Source organism: Oryctolagus cuniculus, chromosome 19 (genome assembly GCF_964237555.1).
Source record: "Oryctolagus cuniculus chromosome 19, mOryCun1.1, whole genome shotgun sequence".
NCBI classification, from domain to species: domain Eukaryota; kingdom Metazoa; phylum Chordata; class Mammalia; order Lagomorpha; family Leporidae; genus Oryctolagus; species Oryctolagus cuniculus.
The window spans coordinates 14,379,072-14,406,023 of NC_091450.1; the positions used below are offsets into that span (position 1 = coordinate 14,379,072).

General features: G+C 47.5%; 1 protein-coding gene across 2 annotated transcripts in view; it reads left to right on the top strand.

Annotated features, from left to right (window-relative positions):
• Window positions 1-26,952, top strand: part of LOC103348590 (rho GTPase-activating protein 44-like) — a 63,768-nt gene that overhangs the window by 640 nt on the left and 36,176 nt on the right. The window lies entirely within an intron of this gene.

A 26,952-nucleotide genomic window follows, 5' to 3' on the forward strand; every position in this document is an offset into this window, starting at 1 on the left:
GCAAGTGCACGGTGGCCGGAGGGTAGCTAAAGGCTGATGAAAGCCGCTCGGATTTGCTCGGGACATTCGGAGGTGCTGCTGTCTCCAACCCTGGGCTTAGATAGGAACTTTGAGAGCGGCTGCAAGTTCTTGACATTTAGAAATCCGGGGTTGGGAGGAAAAGGATTTTTGGAGACACCTTGTGCCCGTGACACAGTCTTCCCCCTTGGAGTTGGAGACGGATGCTTGCTCATCCGTGGCTCTTTGGTGCTGCTGTCACGCTTAAGCAGAATCGTTATTGATTATTAAGTGACAAAAGTGAGCTGGAGTGCGTGGGTGAACAGGATGTCGGAGCAGGAATGATTTGTGGTTTGGAGAACTTCTCGGAGGTGGTTATCATGAGCGCTATCGGCTGGGCCAAGCGTTTCAAGGACTTCCAGGGCAGCTGGGCTGTGCTGTAACCCAATTTACTGTTTATTCTGCGAAGAGATATGAAAGTGTGAATTTTTCACAGCTCTTGCTGCAGCTTCTCCTTTTTTTTTTTTCTTTTAAACAGTAAAGGGGAGTTTGGTTTGGCTGCAGCACGTGGGACACTTCTTTTTCTGTGTGTCTGTGAAAATACTTTTACTTCCTCTTGAGTTTTCTAAATTTGCTTTTTACACTGTTTCGTTTCCTTCAACGTTTTGCTTAGTTTTGTCCTTTTTCTTTCCTTGCCCTGCCATGGTGTCTTTGGTGGGCCTTTCTCCCATTTGGAGAGTTAATCCCTGCTCCTGACGTGTGGCCAAGGCTCCTTTGCTGTTATCTGTGGGAAAATTAAAGAAATAATGGCAGGAGGAAGGTGGACGTGAGTAGTAATAGGGGCTGAAGTTTCAAGCAAGGATCTGCAAGCGAATGATAGAAGTCCTTGTGAGTTTGGTGCCTGCATTCGTGCAGTCTAGAATTACTGCTCAGTGCTTAGATGGTCACTTTGGCTGTTTTTTTTTTTTTTTTTTTTTTTTTTTTTTTTTTTTTTTTTTTTTTTTTACATTGTTGTGTCAGGCAAGGAAAGTTTGCTGTTTCCAGGCAAAGTTCTGAGAGCTCTGGGTCTATAAAGCCATTTAGGGTCTCTAGTTCCTGCTTCCTCTTAGGCTTCTCCTCTCACACTTTAAATTCCAGCCTAGCTTGCCTGCTTTCAGTTTCTAGGGGAGGCCATGCTTTCTTCATTTCTGACCTGGAACTCTGGGAAGTCTGTCTCACCACACCTTGCCTGTGGCCACCTCAGTCTTCAAGTCTTCCTTTAGAGGTCTCTGTGCCTCTGGAAGCCTTCCGTCCCGGGTGTTTCCTATTCCCCTGCACCCCTGCTTTTCTGTAACCTGGTTTCCCCCTGTCTGTGCTCTCGGTGACACTGAACACCTTGAGAGTCCTTGCTGTGTTGCCTTTCATGCCCAGGGTCAGCTATGGGTCCTGCCACATGATAGATGCTCATTGAACACTGTTAACTCCAGGATTCTGGTTCTTACTGGATTGCCCTGGTGGTGTGGGCTCCAGTATGGGAAACGGTGAACTAAATAGAGGGGTGATTCATGCTGGAAGTGTAATTCTGGATCTGATCTTTGACTTTGTTTGAAAATCTTTATTGCTAGATGCCAGTGGAAGCTGCAGCTATTGCAGAGCTATTAAGGGTGTGGTGTTTATGCACCCAAAGTCAGAACATCTGTCTACACTGAGGAACCTGTTGCATTTCTTACTTGCTGATTTCCTAGATATTTTTGTATTTTTTTTCCACTTAACATCATCACAAAAGACTAGGAAAGAAAAAAATGCAAGCAGGAGAGAGCCCCTGAATGCCTAGTTCTTGGAAGCAGATGGATGGTGTGTATCAGAATCAGGATCCTGAATGTATTTGGGTAAAGATGAAGGCTAGAAGCCTAGAAGATCCCCCCCCCCCCGCCCTTCATGATCTGGGTGGAGAAGGAAGCTCTACATGTGAGTGGCATGCCCCTTGGTTGGTGGTGTCTTGCAATGAAGTCTTCTCCCTAGCATGGAGACCTTGTGACTAACCCCACAGTGGGGCTCCTTGGGATGGACGTGTGGAGAGTTAGTAATGCCTGGACGAGTGAGTACTCATGATGCAATTTGTTTACGATGGGTGGGTGAGACTGTGCGAGAAGATGGTCTAGTGGATCATCGGGGCAAAGCTTGGGAGCTGGGGTCCTGATGTGGTGTCCCAAAGAGGAGACGTGGGTGGTTCTTCTAGTCCACTGCCTTTGTTGATTGAGGCATTCAACAGGAGCTTGTCAGCCCAGACTGTTCCCCCTTGTACATTAAAGAATAAGGGTGAATGCCTGGTTTCTGCCCTGAAGGAGCTCAGTAGATTTGTAGAGGAGATAGGGAAGCAGAACATAATTATGTCCAGGAGATAAGTGCAAGGCCGATGCAGAGGGCAAAACCTAGCTGTGACTGGGTGGACTGAGGTCGCCCAAGTTTTCCAGAGGAGAAAGTATGAGCAGAGCCTTTGATTTTTCCTCCATCTTTAAGCACTTTCAGGTTTTTCTTGTACTGACTGTGTCTCTTTGGGTGGAAGGAAATCCAATTCAGGTGCCTTGACCAAAGATAGAAATGGGCACATAAATGACCAAAGGAGACCAAGAGTGGTGTGGCTTCATAGTTTGCTGGAGCCAGAGAGTTCCACTCCTTACTAGGCAGTGTCCTCAGGGAGACCCCCTGCCCCCGACAGTCTCCCATTGTCCTCAGTTGAAGTCACAGAGGGAAAGAATATTTTTCTCCTGGTCCCTGTCGCCAGAATCCCAGGATTGGCTCTGAATGCCTTTGAGTCATAGGCTTTGCCTGGAAATGGAATGGTGTCAGCCCCACCCCAGCCCTATGGACTGAGGGTAGAGGAGTGCTGCCTCCCCAGGGTAAACTGGGTGCTGTTACCAGCCAAAGGGGAGAATGTGTGTGGGTCAGGCAAGCATGGACATCATACAGTGTGTTCTGCAGTCCTGCTGGAATGAACAAGAGATGTTTTGTTTCTTGAAAACCTTTAATGAAGGCGATCCGGTGGACACGGATGGTGCTCTCGGGCAGGCCACGTCTTAAATGGGGAAGGTGTACACCAGGACCAGGAGCTTGGTGTTATGGGAGGTGTCAAGGAACAGAGGAATCTGAGGGGTGGAACTAAGAGGGCACAGTACCCAGGCTCCGGGAGGGAGCATCTCCCTGGGTATTGATTCCGCAGTGACCAGTTTCCCCTGGAACTCGGAATGCTTTTCCAGATGGTTGTCTTTAGATAAGCCAAGGTTATAAACCCAAATGCCTGGAGGGCCAGGCTAGTAAAATCAATGTCTGCTGTGAGCCAGGTAGGAATGTGGACCCTGTGTGCCCTGATCTTTGGTGTTTTCAAGAAAACCTTGAAATCTGGACTTCAGTGAACGATAGGCGGGCATTCGTTTCAAATTCAGCAACCCCCATGATGCTACAGGGGTTCTTCAAGACCTTGTGCCAAAATGGAATTAAAAGTTAAGCTCATTTTGTTACAAAGCTGTGTAGAAATCCAGCCATAGTTTTCCTACAGTGTGAAGACCCCTTGTACACGGAACTAAACAAAATGCTTTGAGGCCAGATGTGGCCAGATGTGGCCATAGTACAAAGCTGGATTGGAAGTAGAGCAGCCGGGACTCGAACCGGTACCCATATGGGATGCCGGCGCTTCAGGCCGGGGTGTTAACCTGCTGTGCCACAGCACCAGCCCCAAGCAGTATTTCTCAGAATGGACAGGTAGGTGTGCTCTGCTTCTGGACCAGGCGTTCCATCCAGCGTCTGCATTGAGTTGGGGTGGAAAGCGGCCCTGCATCTTTGCAATGTCTTTTTAGTCTGATCTGCCATGGCCTTGTTGTTACATGTATGTTGTGAAATCCTAGAATATCAAGAGTATTTCTAGATGAGTTGGGAAAAAAACCAGATGTGAAAGGATGTGATCATGTTGGCATCATCCTTTGTGAATCACAAACTTTGTGGGAAATGCACATTATCTTTTAATTCTCCTTGTCTGTGAACCTCTCAGAGTGCCCTTGTGTTGTGAACTTGCCCTGCGTCCGAGGTTTTTAGTTAAACCTGGAGGGTTTGACCTGGGGCCCCAGAGTCAGTGTGTGCACCGTGAGTTCTGTCGGATCACGGTTGTTGTGTGTGCGTCCTTCTCTTTCTCAAATACAGGTAGATGTTGTAGTACTTAATCAGTTACAGATCCCTTTCAGAATATGGTTACACCCCAATTTGTTTGTGTGTATTGTTTACTTAAATGTAGTTATTAAAAGTAAATTCACAGGGGGCCGGCGCTGCGGCTCACTAGGCTAATCTTCCGCCTGCAGCGCTGGCACACCGGGTTCTAGTTCCATTCAGGACGCCAGATTCTGTCCCGGTTGCCCCTCTTCCAGGCCAGCTCTCTGCTGTGGCCCGGGAGTGCAGTGGAGGATGGCCCAAGTCCTTGGGCCCTGCACCCCATGGGAGACCAGGAGAAGCACCTGGCTCCTGCCATCGGATCAGCGCGGTGTGCTTGCTGCAGCGCCCCGGCTGCAGCAGCCATTGTGGGGTGAACCAACAGCACAGGAAGACCTTTCTCTCTGTCTCTCTCTCTCACTGTCTACTCTGCTTGTCAAAAAAAATTAAAAAAAAGAAGGAAAAGAAAAAAAGTAAATTCACAGGGACTGTTGCCTGCAACGCCAGCATCCCATGCTAGCACCGGTTAGATCCTGGCTGCTCCACTTCCCTTCCAGCTCTCTGCTATTGGCCTGGGAAAGCAGCAAGAGATGACCCAAGTGTTTGGATCCCTGCCACCCACGTGGGAGACCCAGATGAAGTTCATGGCTCCTGGCTTTGGCTTGACTTGGTGCCGGCTGTTGTGGCCCTCTGGAAAGTGAACCAGTGGATGGAACATCTGTGTGTCTCTCTGTCTCTCCCTCTCTCTCTGTACCTCTTTCAAATACATTTCTTAAAAAAAGTAAATTCACAGTCCCTAATCTGAAACCTTTGGGGCCAATGAACCTTAGAATTCTGAATTTTTCAGGTGTTGGCAGAGTAATGATGGTCATCAATGGTATCTTCAATGGGCCTGGGGCACACCAGCAGTCAAACATACTGTTAATTTTATAGTGAAATGTATGAATCTAGCCACACTAAATGGAAACATAAAGCTTATAAATAGCCTCATGTCAGTTCAGGTCAAGTGTTGTTGCCAAGTGAGTTACAAACAAACTTGTTTTTGGAGTGTTTTGGATTTAAAATGCTGAGTAGAGATTGTGGATCTGCCCTGCTTTTAGTAATAGACCTGTTGAGTTTGCATAATTATTTTACTTTAGATAATGTTTCTCATACCCAAATGGTTGGAAACCACAATTGTGATGTACCAGGGGAGGTCGTGAATTATGATGTATAAGGGGCAGTCGTGAATTATGATGTACAAGCAGGGGTCACAGATTGTGATGTATAAGCTGAGGTCACACTTACGATGCAGAAGCCAGGCAGGTAAAGTGAGTAAGTGAAATGGGAGGTAGGTGGAACAGCAGGGCATGGTGGGGACTGCGGTGTGCTGCCAAGTACATGGCCATTTAAAGGTGTTGTTCCTGTTCAGCCATTTGTTGCCATGGTGCATGTGGGTGCAGTGGAGCCACACCTTCCCATTTTTTTTAAAATGAGTTTTTTTAAGATTTATTTATTTTTTTTTGGAATAGTTACACAGAGAGAGAAGGAGAGGCAGAGAGAGAGGGAGAGAGAGAGAGAGCGAGCTTCCATCCGCTGGTTCACTCCCCAGTTGGCCACAACAATCCGAAGCCAGCAGCCAGGAGCTTCTTCCAGGTCTCCCATGCAGGTGCAGGGGCCCAAGGACTTGGGCCATAGCAGAGAGCAGGATTGGAAGTGGAGCAGCCAGGACTTGAACTGGCGCTCACATGTATGCTGGTGCTTCAGGCCAGGGCCGTTAACCTGCTGCGCCACAGCACTGGCCCCCACACCTTCCCATTTTTAAGGATGCTCTAGACTGCTGGCTTCCATATGAAGTTTTTTGATATTTAAATGTTGGCAACTGAAAAAAAAATCCAGTATGTAGGCCAAATAAAACATATCTGTAATCTTTATCTGGCCTTGGGCTGTCTGCCCAAGGTATGAAAAGTTGTCAGTGGTGGTAGAAATAAAGTATTTCTTAAGCTTTGGAGGGGTACATTTGTTTTATCTTTATTTGTTATTTCTTACATACTGGGTGTTTTTGTGTATAACATATCTCATAATAATACACTCACTGATGGGCACTTTATTTTAAAACTGCCTTATTTTCTAGCCAGTAGGCAGTTTTCTGTGTCATCTACAAATGGGAAACTTCAAAGTTACTTTTCTTGGAGAAGTTAATGATATCCTCTCCTTAAAAATAGGAGCACTTTTAAAACAGGTTTGAGTTAAAGGAGGTTTGATTATGACTGTCCCACGTTTGCACAGTCACGGTCAAGACGGCATTGCTGTACCACTGTGTCCGCTCTGTAAGACCTGGGTTCCCGTGCCACACTCTGTCCCATTAATTACAGCTTAGTGATTAGTCGCACTGGCTGCTTGCTTGTGCCGTGCTAAGATGTTTCTGCCTTCCTCTGCTTTCCCAGGTGTCTTCCTTAGCAGAGATGCTGTTCTGCTAGTCCTCGACGCGATCTCTCCTTGAATGTTTCATGAGCATTTCTTCTATAGTTTCTCAGTGTTCTTCCACGTGGTTCAGCCAAGTTCATGCTGCTTAAGGACTCTATATTATAAATTGGAGACTAAATAAACAGGTGATCAGAGGAGTATAAATAAATGAATGTTTAAAAACTCACAGAACTTCTTTCCAAGCACCTACTGGCTACCTGTCACCTGTCAGGGTGAACATTTTAAATCAGCCAGCTTGGATTTCATGTGGTCATTGGATAGGTGCAGATGCCTGGGCTGGAGCGGCCACTTGAAACCATGCCCTGCTGCACCGTGGGGAGGTACAGCACAGTATTTACTGCATCAGGTGTGTGTGTGCTAGGCCTGAGGGAGCAGGGGCACAGGCACGAGTGGCTCTGAGACGTGCTTGGAGGGTCAGCGAGGATTTCTGTGGACATGTAACACTGGAGGGACTTTTTTTTTTTTTTTTAAGACTTATTGTTTGAAAGAGAGAGAGAAAGAGAGACATTAAGAGAGAGAAATCTTCTATCCCCTGGTCCACTCTCCAAATGCCCGCAGTGTTTAGGCTGTGTCAGTGAGAAGCCAGGAACAGGAACTCCATCCTGGTCCCCTACGTGGGTCGCAGGGGCTTCTTTCCCAGGCCTGTTAGCAGGGACCTCGAAGTGGAAAAGCCAGGACTTGAACTGGTGCTCTGAGCCACTGCCCCACGACTCAGACCCTTGACCGAGCTTAAGAGCAGGCAGCTAGAGACAACAGATGGTTGAGAATCCAAGAGGGCAGAAACCGTTTTAGGGAAACCTCATACTCTGAAAATTGTATCCTTCAGTTTGACAGTTAAACCCCTGTTGTGTGCTTCTTAGGAGGGGAACAACTTTGTCCAGCTCTTTTATTTTTAAATCAGTTGGTAGTGAATGGCTCTTTGTTAGATCTACTTATTGTTTAAGGCCAGAGTGACTGCCATTTCAGTTTATAGCCCCTGGATGCATTTCCATCCAAAAGAAAGTATAAGTTGGTTCCTGGGAGCTTTAAAAAGCTTTCAGACCAGCATAATGTTCTTTGCCTAGTGTAAACTGATGGTCACCTTTCCCCCAACTTGGCAGTCTTCTTGCAAGTTAAAATCTATCATGACTGCATACAGTGTAACTTTTTATTTTCTTTCCTTCCAGCTGTACTTGGACATCTGCTATTTTAGTACTCTCAGGATTTCTGCAGTTTTGGACCTACCAGGGTTAATTCTCCCCCAAACAACCCCAAGATGGCAGGACTAAATGACGCAGACAATTGAGAAAGATGATTTGATACTTAGGAAGAGAACTCTGATAACAGGCAGAGGGAGGAGGGGAAAGAAGACTACTAGGAAATTGCTGAAATAGGCTGAGAGAGGTGAGGACAGCCAGAAATCAGGCGGTACCACTGGGGAACGATTGGGGAAAAATACCTAATACCATGATGTTTGGCAAGAAGGAAAGAGAAAGTGAAGAGCTGAAAAGGTTCAGGTTATGGCTGGATTTTATGTCTGAAATAGGTAACACAATAATACTCACTTTTCCATGGCTTTATAATGATTTTCTTTTCTTTTGAAGTTTCATTTGTTCTCATTTTAATTGGAAGACAGAGACAGAGATCAGCCATTCACTGGTTCACTCCCCAATTGCCTGCCACAGCACAGGGTGATCCAGGCCAAAGCGAGGAGCCAGGAATGCCATCTGGGTCTCCCACGTGCATGGCAGGGACCCAAGTACTTGGGCCGTCTTCCGCTGCCTTCCTGGGCACATCATCAGGAAGCTGGATTAGAAGTGGAGTAGTTGGGACTCCAATACGGGATGCTAGCATAGCAAGTAGTAGCTTAACTTGGATGTACCACAACACTGGCCTCAAACATGTAATTCTTATATATATTTTAACCTTGGGTTGGCCTTTCTCTAATATTCCATTGATTTATACCTTGGGATGTGTGTATATGTGGGCATCAGTGTGCCACTGTTTTTCATATTAATCTGTAATGTATTTTAAATCTGGTAGAGCTGTTCTCTCAATTTTTCCTTTTCAGTTTTTCTCTCTTAATTTTGTATAAGACAAATGTTGGTGTCACCTTTTTCCTAATTTTCTCGGAAAATTCATTTAGGGTTTTGATAGGCTCATTCATTCAAATAAATTTTATTGGGTATCTGATATGGGGTAGGCCCTGAGGGTATAAAATAAATGAAACCCAGGCATTTATGGCCCAGTAAGTATATGAGTAATATCTTGAGAAGAATTGGTATTTTTTTAAAGATTTATTTTATTTATTTGAAAGTCAGAGTTGCACACAGAGAGAAGGAGAGACAGAAAGAGAAAGAGGTCTTCCATCCGCTGGTTCACTCCCCAGTTGGGCGCATCAGCCAGAGCTGTGCTGATCTGAATCCAGGAGCCAGGAGCTTCCTCTGGGGCTTCCCATGTGGGTGTAGGGGTCTAAGGACCTGGCCATCTTCTTCTACTGCATTTCCAGGCCATAGCAGAGAGCTGGATCGGAAGTGGAGCTGCTGGGAATGGAATCGGTGCCCATATGGGATGCCGGCACTGCAGGTGGTGGCTTTACCTGCGGCACCACAGCGCCGGCCCCAGAATTGATACTTTTTTTTTTTTAAGATTTATTTTATTTATTTGAAAGACAGTTACAGAGAGAGGTAGAGGCAGAGGCAGAGGCAGAGAGAGAGAGAGAGAGAGAGAGAGAGAGTCTTCCATCTGCTAGTTCACTCTCCAGATGGCCACAACGACCACAGATGCACCGATCTGAAGCCAGGAGCCAGGAGCTTCCTCCAGGTGTCTCACATGGGTGCAGGGGCTCAAGGGCTTGAACCATCTTCTGCTGCTTTCCCAGGCCACAGCAGAGAGCTGGATCGGAAGTGGAGCAGCCGGGACTAGAGCCGGCGCCCATATGGGATGCCAGCACTTCAGGCCAGGGCTTTAATCTGCTGCACCACAGCACTGGCCCCCAGAATTACTACTCTTTTTTTTTTTTTTTTTTTTTTTTTTTTTTTTTTTTTTTTTTTTTTTTTGACAGGCAGAGTGGACAGTGAGAGAGAGAGACAGAGAGAGAAAGGTCTTCCTTTTGCCGTTGGTTCACCCTCCAATGGCCGCCGCTGCAGCCGGCGCACCGCGCTGATCCTGGCAGGAGCCAGGAGCCAGGTGCTTTTCCTGGTCTCCCATGGGGTGCAGGGCCCAAGCACCTGGGCCATCCTCCACTGCACTCCCTGGCCATAGCAGAGAGCTGGCCTGGAAGAGGGGCAACCGGGACAGAATCCGGCGCCCCAACCGGGACTAGAACCCGGTGTGCCGGCGCCGCAAGGTGGAGGATTAGCCTATTGAGCCACGGCGCCGGCTCCAGAATTACTACTCTTAAAACACGAATATAGTGGGGCTGGCCTTGTGGCATAGCAGGTTAAGCCCACCTTAGCGCTGCTGTCGTCCCATAAGGGTGACGTTTTGAGTGCTGGCTGCTGTGCTTCCCATCCTGCTCCCTGCAGATGGCGCCTGGGAAAGCAGCTGAAGATGGCAGGGAGCTGGATCGGAAGTGGAGCAGCCAGGACTTGAACCGGCATCCATATGGGATGCCAGCACTGCAGGCGGCAGCTTTACCTGCTGCGCCACAGCGCTGGCCCCTTGCTTCTTTTGAGCCACACATATTTAGTGTATCTATGTTTCAAGTGGTTATGTATTTATTTTTTAAAGATTTATTTATTTGAAAGGCAGAGGAAGAGAGAGAGGTCTTCCATCCACTAGTTTCCCCAGATAGTTGCAATAGTTAGAGCTGAGCCGCTCCAAAGCCAGGAGCGAGGAGCTTCTTCCAGGTCTCCCACGCAGGGGCTGGGGCCCAAGGATTTGGGCCATCTTCCACTGCTTTCCCAGGCCATGGCAGAGAGCTGCATTGGAAGGGGAGCAGCCAGGTCTCAAACTGGTACCCATATGGGGTGCTGGCACTGCAGGTGGCAGCTTTATCTGCTGCAAAACAGCGCCGGCCCCTTTAGTGTGTCTGATATTTGAGCCTTTATTCTGTATCTTAGTCATAATGTTGGCAGGTGTTCTTAAAAGCAGAATGCTGAATTTGTAGCACTCCAACTCTATGGAGAAAGCAATGTGATTCACTTTAGAATTAGGGAGGAGTTAGAAGGGGAAGTTGTAAAACGAAGAGTGTAAATGAAGCAGACATGGGAGTATGTTAATGTCATTAATCCAAAGTGGGCAGTAGACTTAATCGTAGGCTCTGAAGCCTTGCTACCTGTGGATTGAAATGGAGGCTATTATTATTTATTTGAAAGATTTATATATTTATCTGAAAGACTGAGTGACAGAAATCTTCCATTTGCTGATTCACTCCACAGATGGCCACAACCACCAGGGCTGTATCAGACCTTGGCTAGGAGCCAAGAATTCCATCCAGGTCTCCCACAGGAGTGTCAGGGACCCACACACTTGGGCCATTGTCTGCTGATTTCCCACGTACATTAGCAGGGAGCTGGATCAGAAGCAGAGCAGCTGGGAGTGCCATCCCAAACAGCAACTTAACCTGCTGCACTATGACGCCCACCCCAGGTGGAGGCTCTAACAACTCTTGCTGGGAAAAATCATTCACACACACAGATACCCATATCGTTTCATGGGCTAGACAGACATCCTCAAGCCCCTGGAAAAGAACCTAGGATTCGAGGCATTGGGTGTAGCAGTTAAGGCACCTCTTGGGACGCCTGCAACCCATATTAGATTCCTTGGTTCCAGTCCCAGCTCTGTTCTCAGTTTCAGCTTCTCGCTAATGTTGCACCCTTGGAGGAAGTGCTTGATGGTCCAAAGGGTTGGGTCCCTGCTGCTCTCATGGGGGACTTGGATCTTGGCTCCTGATTTCTGCCTGGCCCAGCCCTGGCCTTTGGAGGGCATTTGAGGAATCAACCAGCAGGTGGGAGATCTCTTTCTGTCTCAGCCTCTCTGCTTTCAACTGAATAAAATCACCAAACACCTGGCCTATATAAAAAAAGACACAGAAAACCCAAGTATGTGGTTGACAGCGGGGAGCCCACACAGAAGCTTCTAGAGAAACACACTGCAGGTGTGTGCTCCCAGGTCTGTCTGTCCTCTGTGCGTGTGGTTCTGCCAGTTCCCAGAACCGAGAGGTCACCCCCCCCCCCCCCCCACACACACACACAGGAGCAGAAATGTGGTTCTTTGTGATGCGATTTGCTGGTCTGGCAATTACTTTCCCTTAAGAATTGACTTTCTTGGCAAGGAGTTCATTCCGTTTTCAAAAGTTTTCAGACCAGGGCTGAAACATCCCGAAACTGCAGTAGAAGTGCAGGGGACTCAGAGTCCGGCTGTGCCGTCTGCCGGCTCACTCCCTGACCTTGGCTTGTAACACGACCGTGCTTGTAACATGGGGCTCCTGATAACGCACAGGGACCGCCCCGGTCTGGTTAAGAAGTGGGCAAGTGCTGAGGAGGCATCAAAGATGGCGAGGAAACAGCACAAGACGACAGGCTGCACTGGGGAAATAGGTCAGATTCTACCTACCACTCTGGGCCAAGGTAAATTCTGACAGATTAGGCGTTTCACGAGAAAAATAAAACCATAAAATACATAGAAGAAAAGATAGCTCACAGTGGGGAGTACTTCATCGTTTAGCAGAAAATTGCAAAGAATGAAGAATAATAGATGATCACATAATAATTAAACTTTCGCCTGTTATTAAATAAATATATAATGCCATCATAATTAAAATCATGTCGAGTGACTACTTGGAGAAAGCCAAGGGCACCACAGCAGAGGGGCGATATCCTTAATGCATGAAGCGCTAATCAACTTGGAGAACTCCCCTTTCACGAGTGCAGATCCTGAGCAGAAGGTTCTCAGATGAGGTACAGACGCCCAGTAAATACGTGTGGCCCTTCCGCAGTGCAAGTAATCAAGGAAACGCAAGGCTTCAAGGCTTTATTTTTCACTTCTTTGGCTTAGTAAGTCGCAGAGTTCAAGACAATGACCTTTTGCTTTATGGGGTGTGGTGAGAGAGGCCGGGCAGTGCGCGCGCCCGTGGGAATGCAAAGCGACGTGCTCTGCCAGGAGGCAAGCTGCCCCTGCCCTGTAAGGACCACTGATAAAGTCTTAACCCTAACCTTTTGTCCTCTGTGCACCCCCAGCCCCTACCGTTCCAGACTCCCGTCTGCCTCCTGAGTCAGTCACGCCGGTTACTCTTTGACATCACTCTCAAATCTGTCCAGCTGGCCTTTTTCTGTCACCTGTGCTGCCAGCTAACAGCCTGGGTCTGTGTCTTTTTGACCTCTCCACTCCCAGACCTGGGGTGTGGGGTGTAGCCCAGAAAGATCATCCAGTTATGCAGGCTAGGGCTGCCAACATTTTATAGCCTCCTAGCTCAGCTGAGCTTTTCCTACTGCCTTCCAGTCCTTGGCTAGAGCTCCTCTCCCATTTTCCTGAGTGCTTTTGCCAGCCTCTCACTTTTCTCAGACCCACTCCACCCTCCCCAGACACACCCACTCTCCTCAGATGACCTGCCTCCTCACTCCCAGAGAAGAGCAAGTGCGGCCTCTGCTTCCCAGAGTCCGATGCTCCTGTTTATACCAGTCTTCGTGGTCGTCATCTTGCCTGTTGGCCTCGGGTCCTGCCACCTATCTGGGGCCAGCCTCTCCTACCTGTGCCATGTGCCCCGAGCATTCCACCAGGGTCTCGGGTCCTGCCACCTGTCTGGGGCCAGCCTCTCCTACCCGTGCCACATGCCCCGAGCGTTTTGTAAGGGTCTTGGGTCTGCCACCTGTCTGGGGCCAGACTCTCCTACCCGTGCCATGTGCCCCGAGCATTCTGTAAGGGTCTCGGGTCCTGCCACCTGTCTGGGCCAGCCTCTCCTACAGGTCAAACGTGCCCCCCCAAGCATTCTACAAGGGTCTCAGGTCCTGCCACCTGTCTGGGGCCAGCCTCTCCTACCTGTGCCACGTGCCCCGAGCATTCCATCAGGGTCTCGGGTCTGCCACCTGTCTGGGGCCAGCCTCTCCTACCTGTGCCACGTGCCCCGAGCATTCCATCAGGGTCTCGGGTCTGCCACCTGTCTGGGGCCAGCCTCTCCTACAGGTCAAACGTGCCCCCCCCAAGCATTCTACAAGGGTCTCGGGTCCTGCCACCTGTCTGGGGCCAGCCTCTCCTACCTGTGCCACGTGCCCGAGCATTCCATCAGGGTCTCGGGTCCTGCCACCTGTCTGGGGCCAGCCTCTCCTACCTGTGCCACGTGCCCCGAGCGTTCCACCAGGGTCTTCCCCTTGCTGCTGTGCATTCTCAGCCTCCCTCTTGTGGCTGCTGCAGTCGTGTCGGGACATTCTCAGCCTTCCCCTCCCTTCCTGGGGCTCTTTCATCAGTGCCCTGCATCTTGGTCTCCCTGACCCGTTCTCCTTTCCTTTCCTCTCTGCTGCAGTTTGCAGAGTTGCTCTGCTCACACCCAGTCCCGCTCTCTTGCGTGCCCTCTCTAGGGACTCTTTTTCTGTTTCCTGTGTTGGCTCCTCTTCCGGTATATTCCTGACTCATCCGTCCTTCACCCCATCTTCTCTGCAGGATCTGCCTCCTCAGTGAGCTGCCCTAGATCCGTTTGCCGCTGATAGGTAGAGCATGCCCTGGGTTTCTGGTCCAGATGCCTCTTCCATGCTTCAGGGCCATGCAGCCACAGCCACACTGGACGTCCCCATCAGAAGTTACAGATCCCTGAAACAGCATTTCCAGAGCTGACCTCACTCACCGCACCTGCAGATCCTCCCAGATTCTCTCTGCACGAAGGGGCACTTGGCATTGAAACGTGGGGTGTCCTAGGCTCTCCCCTCTTTTCCCATCCACACCCAGGTCACATCTTCCCCTGCAGTAGCTCTCTGTGCCCACCTCCACATACTATGATTCCTGGTTCCCTTCTCAATTGGACCTCACGTTCGTCTTTGCAGATGAAGAAACAGGCCCAGGAAGATTCAGTAACTTGTCTGAGGTCACAGAGACAAGACTCTTCCTTGTGTAACAGTTGAAAAAATGCCTTTTAAAGATTGTTTATTTATTTGAAAGACAGAATGAAATACAGTGAGAGACAGAGATCTTCCATCTGCTGGTTCACTCGCTGGATAGCTGCAGCCAGGGCTAGTGTTGTGATGCAGTAGGTTAGGCCATCCTGTGTGGGTGCCAGTTCTGCGACCTGGCTGTTCCACGGCTGATCTAGCTCCTTGTTAGTGTGCTTGGGAAGGCAATGGAAGACGGCCCAGGTGTTTGGGCTCCTGCCACCATCATGGGAGATCCTGAGAGGCCTCCTGGCTCCTGGCTTCAGCTTGGCCCCCTCTCCTCCCATTGCATCCATTTGGGGAGTGTGCCAGTGGATGAAGTATCTCTCTCTTCCTGTCTGTCTGTCTTTTGCCAAACCCCTACCATGTAACTCTGCCTTTTAAATAAATCTTTAAAATAACAACAACAAAATGGCTGCAACAGCAAGGCTTGGACTGGGCTGAAGGCTGGTGTCCCATGTGGGCGACAGAGACCCATGTGTTTGGGACATCACCCATTGCTTTCCCAGGTGGATTAGCAGGAAGCTGGATAGGAAGCAGAGCAGCCAGAACTCAGATTTTGGCACTCCAGTGAGGGATGCCAGCATCACAAGTGGCAGCCCCTGTAGCATCACACCTGTCCCCAGACCTTTTTAGGAATTAGCGCTTAATACATATTATTATTTTTTTTTTAGAAGCAGAGTTATAGAGAGAGGGACAGACAGAAAGGTCTTCCATCTGCTGGTTCACTCCCCAAATGGCCACGACGTTCAGAGCTGAGCTGATCTGAAGCCTCTGGGTCTCCTTTATGGTTGCAGGGCCCAAGCACTTGGGTGGTCCTCCAGTGCTTTCCCAGGCCACAGCAGAGAGCTGGATCAGAAGAGGAGCAGCCAGGACACAAACTGGCACCCATATGGGATGCCGGTGCTGCAGGTGGAGGCTTAGCTCACTGTGCCACAGTGCCAGCCCCGATACCTGCATTTCCAAAGGAAATGGAGACACAGAGATACATCTTCTGCTTTATTGCTCCGTGGCTCCTAGGCGCTGGGCTGGGGTTGACTCCGCACACTTGCACCAGGCTTTCGGTCTTAGCCCTTTTACCCACCTGCAGGGAACTAGCACCTTGATGGAGGTGGAGGTGGGAGGTGGGTGCCTTCAGAACACACATTGTTGGGCATTTTTCTGTTGTGCTTTCAGAGCTGTGGGTGGCGAAGGAGATGTGTGTGTATAAGGTGTTCTCATTAGTTAGAGTGCTTGTGATAATAAGACTGATATCCTGTTTGAACAGTGTCCATATCTGATGAGAGGCTAGATTTGTCCAGTAATGCTGGAGAAATTACTAGGCGGTTTAAAATGCTCCCTCCTTTTGCTACTGCCCCTCCTGCCATTGTGTCAATTTATTTTATAACTTGTTGACAGATTCTTAGGAATACAGCTATCATAATTATTTGACATAGCATGACAGATTGAATGGCTGTCTCCATGGATGGGTTCTTGAAATCGTTGATGGCAGGAAGATCCCCAGGGACACTGTCAATGGGAGACAGTTGAAGACAGACTGAACACATGTTTGTTTCTTCTCTCCCCTTGAAGTCCACCGAGATGTTACAGGAGTAACATTTAGGTCTTAGAAATTGAAAGCCATTTCAGAAAAAGTCCAAGGTGTACTTACCACTAAAAATAGGTCTCTAGATAACTGGCACAAGTGGAATTGTATTTGTTCATTCATTATCTGAGGCAGGACAATGGTATATAAGAAAAACCGTATATAAGAAAACTCTTTAGAAAGTCTGTTATATCCATTAAGGGGGAAAAAGCAGGCTACTAAGACAAAGATACGGAGTTCTTAGAAATTAAAGAATATAGTACCATGGGGCCGGCGCTCTGGTGTAGCAAGTAAAGCCGCCGCGTGTAGTACTGGCATCCCATATGAGTGCCAGTTTGAGTCCCGGCTGCTCCACTTCTGTTCCAGCTCTCTGCTGTGGCCTGTGAAAGCAGTGGTGGATGGCCCAAATCCTTGGGCCCCTGCACCCAGGTGGGAAGAGCTGGAGGACACTCCTGGCTCCTGGCTTTGGATCGGCACAGCTGTGGCTGTTGCAGCCAATTGGGGAGTGAACCAGCAGATGGAAGACTTCTCTCTCCCTCTCTCTCTCTGCCTCTCCTCTTTCTGTGAAACTCTGATATCAAATAAATAAATAAATCTTTAAAAAAAATAGTACGATAACCCATGGGTATGATTTGGATATTGGTAAGGCTGTCCCCCTAGAGCCCATCTGTTAAAGGCTTGGTCCCCAGAGCCTTATATTAGTGGTTGTAAAGGTAGAAACTTAGTCCCATTGTAATATTTAGGGGTGGGGCCTTGGGAAGAGATTAGATCAGATTGGGTTGTTGGGGTGATATCTGATTGTGGTGGCTTCATCAGGACAGAGATGAACGCTGTCCTCTCTCTTGCCATGTGGCGCTCCTGCTGCCTTGAGACTGCCAGCAAGCACGCCATCCCCAGGTGCTGAACTAAAGGGGCTGCCCAGTGTCGGACTGTGAGCCGAAATACACCTCCTCCCTTCCTAAGTAGCTTGTCTTAGGTATTCTGAGAAGCCGACAGATACACCTATTCAGGAAAAGTCTCAGGGGAACTAAAGAAGAAACAGTCTCGGAAGTGGATTAAAAGCAAATTTCTGTGTTCATTTTCCAGGATTTAGGGGTGCCCTAAATTTGCATAATCAGAAATGCCACTGATAAAGAGCATTTAGTTGCAGGTCATTACAAGTCGGAAGGACCCAGTTTGTCTTCCTCCAACCTCACATTCCAGGAGCCTGGCTGGGTGGTGCTGCACTGCCACACACAGAGGCTGCCACCTTTTTGCCTCCTGCTATCAAGAGGCCTTTCCTTTCTGGCAGCCCTAAGGTTCTTCCTGTTAACCAAAAAGTTCTCAACTTGGGGCAGTTTTTCTTTTCCCTGAGGGCGTCTGGCAATATCACCAGACAGTTTTGGTTGTCACCACTGTTGAGGAAGGGGAGAAAAGAATGTGTTGTCACTTGAGGGTGAAAGCCAGGGATCCTGTTAAACACTCTGTAACACCAAGGTTAGCCCTCAAAGGAAGGAATTATCAGGGCTGGCGCTGTGACTCACTTGGTTAATCCTCTGCCTGCGGCACCGGCATCCCGTATAGGCGCCTGGTTCTAGTCCTGGTTGCTCCTCTTCCAGTCCAGCTCTGCTGTGGCTCGGGAAGGCAGTGGAGGATGGCCCAAGTGCTTGGGTCCTGCACCCCCATGGGACACCAGGAGGAAGCACCTGGCTCCTGGGATCGGCGGAGCTCTGGCCGTAGTGGCCATTTGGGGGGTGAACCAACGGAAGGAAGACCTTTCTCTCTGTCTGTCTCTCTCTCTCACTGTCTTACTCTGTCAAATTAAAAAAAAAAAAAAAAGGAAGGAATTATCTAGACCCAGGTGGTCAATTGTGCCAAGAGTTTAAACAGAGCCTACCAGGCCTGCAGGCAAAATTCTCCCAAGGTCTTGCAGACCATAAGTGGTTAAATTGGCAGTTTAATGCTAAACTATGCTAATCATTTGCTAAAGAGCAGATGAAATCTTCAACCTTCCACGGTGCCTAATCACTCTGCAGAGTGAAACTTCAGGTGGATGTCCAGAGTGACACTTAGCCTGGGGCAGACATACTCCCAGAGTGACTGCTGGATCCTCCTACTGCTCCCTTCTGTGGCAGGCCTGTGTGGTCCTGTGTCCTGGGGAGTCCAGATACAGCCTCAGGATTCTCTGTCTTCTTTTAAGATTGTTTATTTCTTTTAAGACTTATTTATTTATTTGAAAGTCAGAGTTACATAGAGAAGGAGAGGCAGAGAGAGAGAGGTCTTCCATCCGCTGGTTCATTCCCCTGTCAGCCACAATGGCCGGAGCTTCGCTGATCCAAAGCCAGGAGCCAGGAGCTTCTTCCGGGTCTCCCACGTGGGCACAGGGGCTCAAGGACTTGGGCCATCCACCACTGCTTTCCCAGGCCATAGCAGGGAGCTGGATCAGAAGTGGAACAGCTGGACTCGAACCAGCGCCCATATGGGATGCTGGCACTGCAGGTGGCAGCTTTACCTGCTATGCCACAGCGCTGGTCCCTTATTTGTTTATTTTGAAAGGCAGAGTTACAGAGAGAGAGGGAAGGCCACAATAGCCAGCTGGGCCAGGCCGAAGCCAGGAGCTTCATCCAGGTCTCCTGCGTGGGTTGCAGTGGTCCACATACTTGGGCCATCTTCTGGTGCTTTCCCAGCACGTTAGCGGGGAATGTGACTGGGAGTGGAGCAGCTGGGACGTGAACCCCATGCTCCATGGGTTGCTGACGTTGCAGGCTACAGCTTTACCTGCTGTACCACGCCGGCCGTGTGGCTCTTCTTTGACCAGGACTGTAGTGGGCTGTGACTAATCAGGGCTGGCATGGGACGTATTAAAGGTGTTTGCCATCGTCCCTTCAGAAGCTGTACCAACTCAAACTGCTTCAGCAGAAACTGCCTAAGTTCTTCCATCTCCCTTTTCCCTCCCCACTGTGATATTACAGCGAGGTCACATAGAGATGAATCCTTTTTCACCCTTTGTCTAAGAGTGTCTTTATTTAGCGTTTGTGTTTAAGGGGTATTTTTGTTTGATGTAGGATTGTTGGTTGATAATTTTTCTAACACTTGAAAGATGTCATTCCATTGGCGTTCCGTCTCAGTGTTTGGTCAGCTGTCACTCTTATCACTGCTCCCATGTGTAATGCACTCCTCCCACCCTCCCACCTTTACTCTGGTTTTCAGCAGTATGACCTTGATATTTCCAGTTGTGTTTTTCTTTGCATGTGCATATCCTGCTTGGGGTTTTCTGAGTTTCTTAGATCTATGGGTTAAGCTTTCATTAATTTTCAAAAATTTTCTCTGTTGTTTCTTCAAATATTTCTTCTATATTCTCTCACTTTCTCCTCTGAGGCTAATTACATACATGATAGACTGTTTGAGATTTGCCTATGGATCTTAGATACTTGGTTCCCATTTTTCTACCATTCTAGGGTCTTAGTCGGGATCATTCCAAACCTCTGCTGAAATACCTCATCTGTTCATGCATTTTGATTGCTTTTTCTGCCAGCTCCTTTAAAATATTTATCACAATTGTTCTCATAATCCCATTATCTTGTCTCTCTCTGGGTCTAGTTGTACTGATTGTAGTATGTCTTGAAGAGGAGTCATTTTTTCTGACCCACACCCCCGCCCCCAACACATTTTTGATTGAGTAGCAGGTGTGTGTAGAAAGTCAAGGTGGCATGACCCCTCTTCTCCCAGGCTGTTGGTGTCAGGACTGCTGTCAGTCTAATCTGTAGTTGCATTTGCATGAGTCTAGGCTTTGTCCTTACTCTTTTTTTTTTTTTTTTTTTTTTTTTTTTTGACAGGCAGAGTGGATAGTGTGAGAGAGAGACAGAGAGAAAGGTCTTCCTTTTGCCGTTGGTTCACCCTCCAAGAGCATAGTTGAGAGCCACTGTAACCTGCTATTTTATTTTATTTTTTCCTTCTCCACTGTTCCCAAGGCTCAGAGTGACTCAGAAAAAACAATAGGCCCCTGCCAGGGACACCTTTTAGATAAGCTCTGAGCTAAATGGGTCCTTGTGAGTAGGCCTGGGAACGTGTGATCCTTTATGACCTGCATGCTAGGGGAGTCCAAAGGTGCTGAGTTAGGAAGAACTGCTCAGAAAGGAGCCTGACGACCTGTCTCGGCCACAGCTCTGAGTCAGCCCAGGTGCAGAGACTGAGCCCTTGGCACTTCTGCTGTAGGTTTTCGTGTGTGTTTCAGTTCCTCCCGCCCTCCTTAGCTGTAACCTGGACTCCCTTGTGGTCTCCCTGCCCCCGGCTGCCTTCAGCTCATAGCCCTCTGTGCACTGTCTGCACCGTGCTTTGTGCAGATTTGACTGCTAACATTGGTTTTGCTATCCCAGACTCAGCTGCCTCTGGGTCGGAGCAGGTACCCTGGCCGACAGGAGTAGGCTGGGGAGTGAAGTGCTTGAGAGCGCACTGAGGGAAGCGCCAAGTGTGGTGGTGGCAGAGAAGTTTCCTTCAGACTTTGCCATAGGCAGGAAACCTTGGTGGAGCTGTTAGGCTTAGGTCACGTGGTCAGGGCACGGACAGCAAATAGATTCCATTTCATATGCCAGAGGGGAAAAAGCCAACTGACCAAACACAAAGCTGCTGCGGCCGCTTCCATGTGAAGGAAAGCGATAACCCTCCATCCAGGTTATCTTCCCATGTAACTGTTCATCTTAGTCACAGATCGGAATTCAAATAACGTGAAGGTTTGGTGGAGGTTGATACGGGCGTTGTTACTGTTGTTTAAAGTGAAAAATGGGGGAATAACCCTGTCTTAGAGAAGGTATAAGCATGTGGACCAAGCCTCATCTCTTGAGGACGATGATTCAGAGTATAGAACTCCAGTCTTAGGTCTGTTTTTCCTGTATCTTTGCTAAGATATTTTGTACTTGATCGTTTCCCCCTGCTAAATACCCTTTTTCTTGTCAGCATTAAAGTATGGGAACAATTTTTTTTCAGTCCTTTCTAAACTACTTTGTGGAATGTGTAGCAAATTGTTTCATTTATGAAGTGTCAGAGGGTCCTTTATTTTTAAAATCCAATTAAGTAGATTAGATTTCAGACTCCTTCTCAGAAATTTAAGAAGGCAGCCCATCTAATGAGATGAAACAGTGAGAGCTCACTCAGCCCACCGCCCGGCCGTGAAATCCAACGACTGCATCCGTGCTGAGTGCAAGGGCTCAAGTGGATTTTGTGAGTACTTGACGCCGGAGGCGACAGTGTTGCACAAAGTTGGATTCCCCGCACAACAGCGCACACTGTGGATCTGCTTGCTGTAATTTCACAGTGAATGCAAAGCAGTGGACTGTGGCAGGTTTTCTGTTGTGACCCTCTGTGCAGTATTCAGGTCCCTGGGGATATCAGTACTAGCTTATACCATGAAAGGAGCCAAGAGCCACCATAAAAAAAATGGGGCTCCTGAGACAAACCGTTCCAGAGACGGCCTTGGGAAATGGGGAGTAAACCGGTTCACAGAGAAAGCAGTCAGCTACTAACCAGAGATACACAGAACACCTGCCTTGTAGATAAGCCCCTTCCCTACGCTTGCTCAAGGTTAACAAAGAAAGCTGCAAGGCACGTAGCAACCTATTCCTCTCTCCTAGAAACCCCCTCCCCTAATGTATCCCTTTGACCTAGTACTTTTCCACCGACATTACCACTTTTAGACTGCCATACAAGGCCTGCTACTGAAAATTATCCAATGAACTTACGCCAGCCTATAATATGTTAATTTTGTGGTTTTGCCCTTTAAAAGCTGTGTGAGATAGCTGCTCGGGGCTCCTCTCACTTGCTTGCTGCTTGCAGCAGTAGGGGGCCCATTTGTACAAATGAAATAAAATTACCTCCTGTTCTATTGCATCGTCTGGTCCGGAGTCTGTGTTTCTGGGGTCGTCACAAGAGGACACCGCTTTTGGGGTCCTACATATGGGGGCTCGTCCGGGATTTGGGGGACCCCAGACTCCCACACTCCATCGGCCAGACGGAGGTAAGTTTGCTTATTTGTGTATTATTGTAACTGTGGTTTGTACTGTTTGTCCTTGTCTGCCAGGACGACGTGGAATCTGTCCTGGGGCGCCTGTACAGGCTCAGTACTGACTGGACCAAAGGGGAAGACAGACGTGTAGTGAGGCCCCTGGTCCAACCCTGGAGGACGCTCCAGTGGTGGTCTGGGAAGGAGGGAAAGAGAGTGTTTCCCTTCTTCAAAGGGAGAGCCTGGCCAAACGGCCGCTCCCTTCTGAAATTCTGGTTTTGGTTTTGTCTCGGTCTGTTGCCGCGCGGCTTGTGATTTGTGTTCTGTGTGTCACTGTTTTTGTTGTCCTTTATCTCTTACTGTCTCCCCCATCTGTTTTTATTGTTGTGTTTGATTGATAGATGTATACTTGTATAAAAAATGTGTATTGTATTCTTATGATGTGTTAATTATGTCTACTTCTCAATGCAACTCTAGGGCCAAATGTAAGGACAAATTTTTGGGCTGGAGAGGCTTGTACCTAGATTTGGCTCTGGTAACCAAGAAACTTTGCTGCCGAATGACCTTCTCCTGCTCCTTGGGAGCCTGGCCAGTTCCCGGGGAGGAGGATAAAGGAATGTTTTCTGATAAACAGGTGGGCATGCTTCATGTCTCGGCTCTCTGGCCAAGACCCGAGATGGGACGCACTGCTTGCCTAAAATCTTGGCAATGAACCACCCTTGTCCTTGGAGGCTTTAGGGGGGAGCCGGAGCAAGCCTCTGCTGCTGCTGTTTCATCCTGGGGGAACACGCAGTCAAGCTGAATGTTAAATGTGCCCGTAATGATTACATGATCAATTGGCTACTGTGATTGAGGTGTTCTGTGACAGTCCCTTTAATGAAAAATTAACAAAATGGATTAATAACAGGACATTCAGGACCTGACGCTCTGCTTGGTATGTCATTACAAAAATCATCAAGGAGGGCTATGCCTGATAAATGAGGGTGCTATAAATGTGGGCAACAGGGACATGTACAAAAATTGTCCAGAAGTCAAAAATCAAAATAAGGCTCTTCCTGGGATTTGCTTCCAGTGCTAAAGGGAAAGGCATTGGGCCAATAAGTGTCACTCCAAAACTGATAAAAAAAGGTAATTCATTAAAAAACAGAGTTCAGGAAACTGGAAGCGGGGCCAGCCTCAGGCCCTCCCTACAGGGATCAGTGGACCATCTTGCTATAGTATCATTAAAGCAATGGAGCCATGTTTATTGCAACATTCTGTTAATCTATGCTCCTTTACCATCTTTCCTGTAAATAATTTTAGTGTGCACTACAAGGCTTGCAGCGTATTTCTAGCAGATTAAAAGTAACTAAGTCTGTGCACAGCAGACAGCTAAAAAGTAATTTACTGTCACAAATTGGCGTAGTTGGCAGGATCTGCAAGTATGCAAAGCAATGCCTTTCTTTAAAAGAAAAACTGAAGTTGCATGTGTAACCTGTGATGTTCCTGGCTGAAAAGACCTTCAGTTCGCCTCTTTGGTGAAGGAATGGGCTCTCTGCTCAGAATCGAGTGAGAATTGGGATGGCAAGTTACAGAGTGCACAGCCTCCACAAGTTATTGAGGTTTTGCTATCAGTGCCGGTGGAAAAGGGGGACGAACTATAGGCTTTGGGGAGGTGAGAATAGATTTTGTTATCTGCATACTGATGCATGTATAAGCAATTAGAAAAATAAATACAGAATAAATATAAATTGGAAAAAAAAATACTGCCCTTTGGAGTCAAACTGCTAGGTAGTGGTAAAAAAAAAAATTATATCAAGCTCCTGTACTGCTGCCAGGGCCAACTAAGGTTATTCAGTGTAAACAATACAGAATTCCAGGTGGATATGAGGAAATATCTAAAACAGTAAAAAAATTATCTTAGTGCTGGAGTGATGATTCCCATAATCACTAAAAGGAATTATCTAATTTGGCATGTTAAGAAATCAGATGAAACCTGAAAAATGACTGTGGATTACAGGGAATTAAACAAAGTTACTCTCCCATTGACTGCTACAGTCCCAGATACCATCATTTTAATGTAAAAGGTCACAAACATAAAAGCGTGTTCTTAATAAAAAAAGTTAAAAAGAAAAAAATACTTTTAAAAAAATATAATTTATAAAAATTGTTTATCTTAATGGCTGGTTTATACTGGAATGAAAAAAAAGGGGGAGGGAGAAGAGAAAGGTTTGAGCAAGTTACAGAAGGTGTGAAAAAGTCGCAAAATGTTATAAAAAAAAAATCTTTGGTTATTTTCTTTGACATAAAATCAAAATCTGATCCTCTGTTAGAACAATGAGTTAAAGTAATCTATTATGTTCTCTTGATGTCTCTGTTAAATTCTAACTGCTTAAAAACAGCTGTAAAAAGAGCAATGGTGAAATGGAGGGATCCTATCACCAATCAATGGAATGGACCTGATCCAGTACTGGTATGGGACAAGGGCTCCTAAGGGATGGGTTTTTCCATGTAACCAACATGCCTTTCTGCAATTGCTCCCTGGGCCGTGTGGCCCTGATGCTAACATCTGTATTTACAGCAGCGGATAGAGCACGTCAGTGGCGTGCTTTACCTGAAGACTACAATAACAACGTCATCCTAATAGGAGAGGACACTGCTCTTGCCATGGCTGCATCAGTAGTAAGTGTTCCTGGACTGGCTTTTGGAAATAATCATGGACTATAAAGGCTTACATGTTTGGTGACCAAAGCAATCAATCTTACTGCTACTGTGCTATCCAATATAGCCAAAGAATTGGATCAAGTTCATTCAGGAGTGCTTTTAAGCCATGCAGCTAACAATTACTCGCTGTTAAAAAAATCATATAAGTTGTAAATCTGTACCTGGGGGATGTTATTTTAGTATTACTAACAATGTGCCATATATAAAGTCTGTTATTGATAAACTTAAGAGTAAAATGCAACATATGTTTATTACTAACCCACTATTCATTTGAAGGGTTTCAATGCATTCATTGGTTATTAATGTTGGCTGGACTGCTACTGCTTTTCCCACTTTGTATGGGATGTCTTCCGTGTGTTCTGCATTTTATGCTGACTTCCCTATAGTATGAATGGACTGAGATTCATCATTTAAAACTTCGTACCAAGCCTCCTTTGTAATCAAAATAATTGATATTTGGCTGTATGTTTCATCTCTCACCTAATGTTGGGCTGGAATGGTACTCAAAGACGGGTAAGACGCTCAGCATCCTGTACCAACCTAAGACAGGGCTCTAGGCCAAGCTGCCAGAGTTACCGATGACGGGTAAGGACAGAGATGACTGAGGGCAACCTAAGACAGAGGCCATTCTCAATTTAATTAAAAAAAAATATATATATAAAGACCCATGGCTGGCCATGGGCCCACATGCTAAGGCCTGGCTTGCTGATCATTGGCATTAGTCCTCACGCAACAGTATCAAGCCCTGGCCACCAGTGACCGTATTGAAACCCCTCATTAACGACACACAATTTTAGGATTAAAATTAGTTCAAAGAGAAAATGGGGGAATGAAAGGAGCCAAGAGCCACCATAAAAAAAATGGGGCTCCTGAGACAAACCGTTCCAGAGACGGCCTTGGGAAATGGGGAGTAAACCGGTTCACAGAGAAAGCAGTCAGCTACTAACCAGAGATACACAGAACACCTGCCTTGTAGATAAGCCCCTTCCCTACGCTTGCTCAAGGTTAACAAAGAAAGCTGCAAGGCACGTAGCAACCTATTCCTCTCTCCTAGAAACCCCCTCCCCTAATGTATCCCTTTGACCTAGTACTTTTCCACCGACATTACCACTTTTAGACTGCCATACAAGGCCTGCTACTGAAAATTATCCAATGAACTTACGCCAGCCTATAATATGTTAATTTTGTGGTTTTGCCCTTTAAAAGCTGTGTGAGATAGCTGCTCGGGGCTCCTCTCACTTGCTTGCTGCTTGCAGCAATAGGGGGCCCATTTGTACAAATGAAATAAAATTACCTCCTGTTCTATTGCATCGTCTGGTCCGGAGTCTGTGTTTCTGGGGTCGTCACAAGAGGACACCGCTTTTGGGGTCCTACAACCATTTCTCGAAGATGCCCTTAAGATATTTCCACATCACCAGGATTGAACACCACTTTATCAAGAATTTCTTGCTGTGCACATTTCGCTCTCATTCTAATTAGCAGAGCAGAGTGGATGCACATGTAAACAGCAGCAGCAATGGTGGTCGCTTCTGTGAGTTTGTAAACCAGGGAACGATAGCGCTGGGCCAAGGGGGCTGTAGGAACCGTTGGTGTTTGGTGTTAGTGTTGGTGACCCGGCCACGCACTTGTGAGTGCACTGGGTGGGAGCAAGTGGAACTCCTGCCTTCAAGGCCCCAGAAAGGCTGAAAGGATCGAAAAGGAGACATTTGACACAGTCTTGAAAAGCCAGCGTCTCTCGGTCTCTGAAAGGCATGCTGGGAAAGTGCACAAATCCCCTCCAGAGTAAGAAGAATTTGGATTTTTGGAAGTGATTAGAAGGGATTGAAGTTTCGTGGGAAATAGTACTTAACTCATATGTGGACCAGGGCGTCATCAAACTCTGGCTTGCAGGCCAAATCTGGAGGCCACAGGCTCAGCATGGTTTTTGCATTTTTAAATGCTTGAAAAAAAAAATCGAAAGAGGAACACGATTTTGTGACCCATGAAAATTA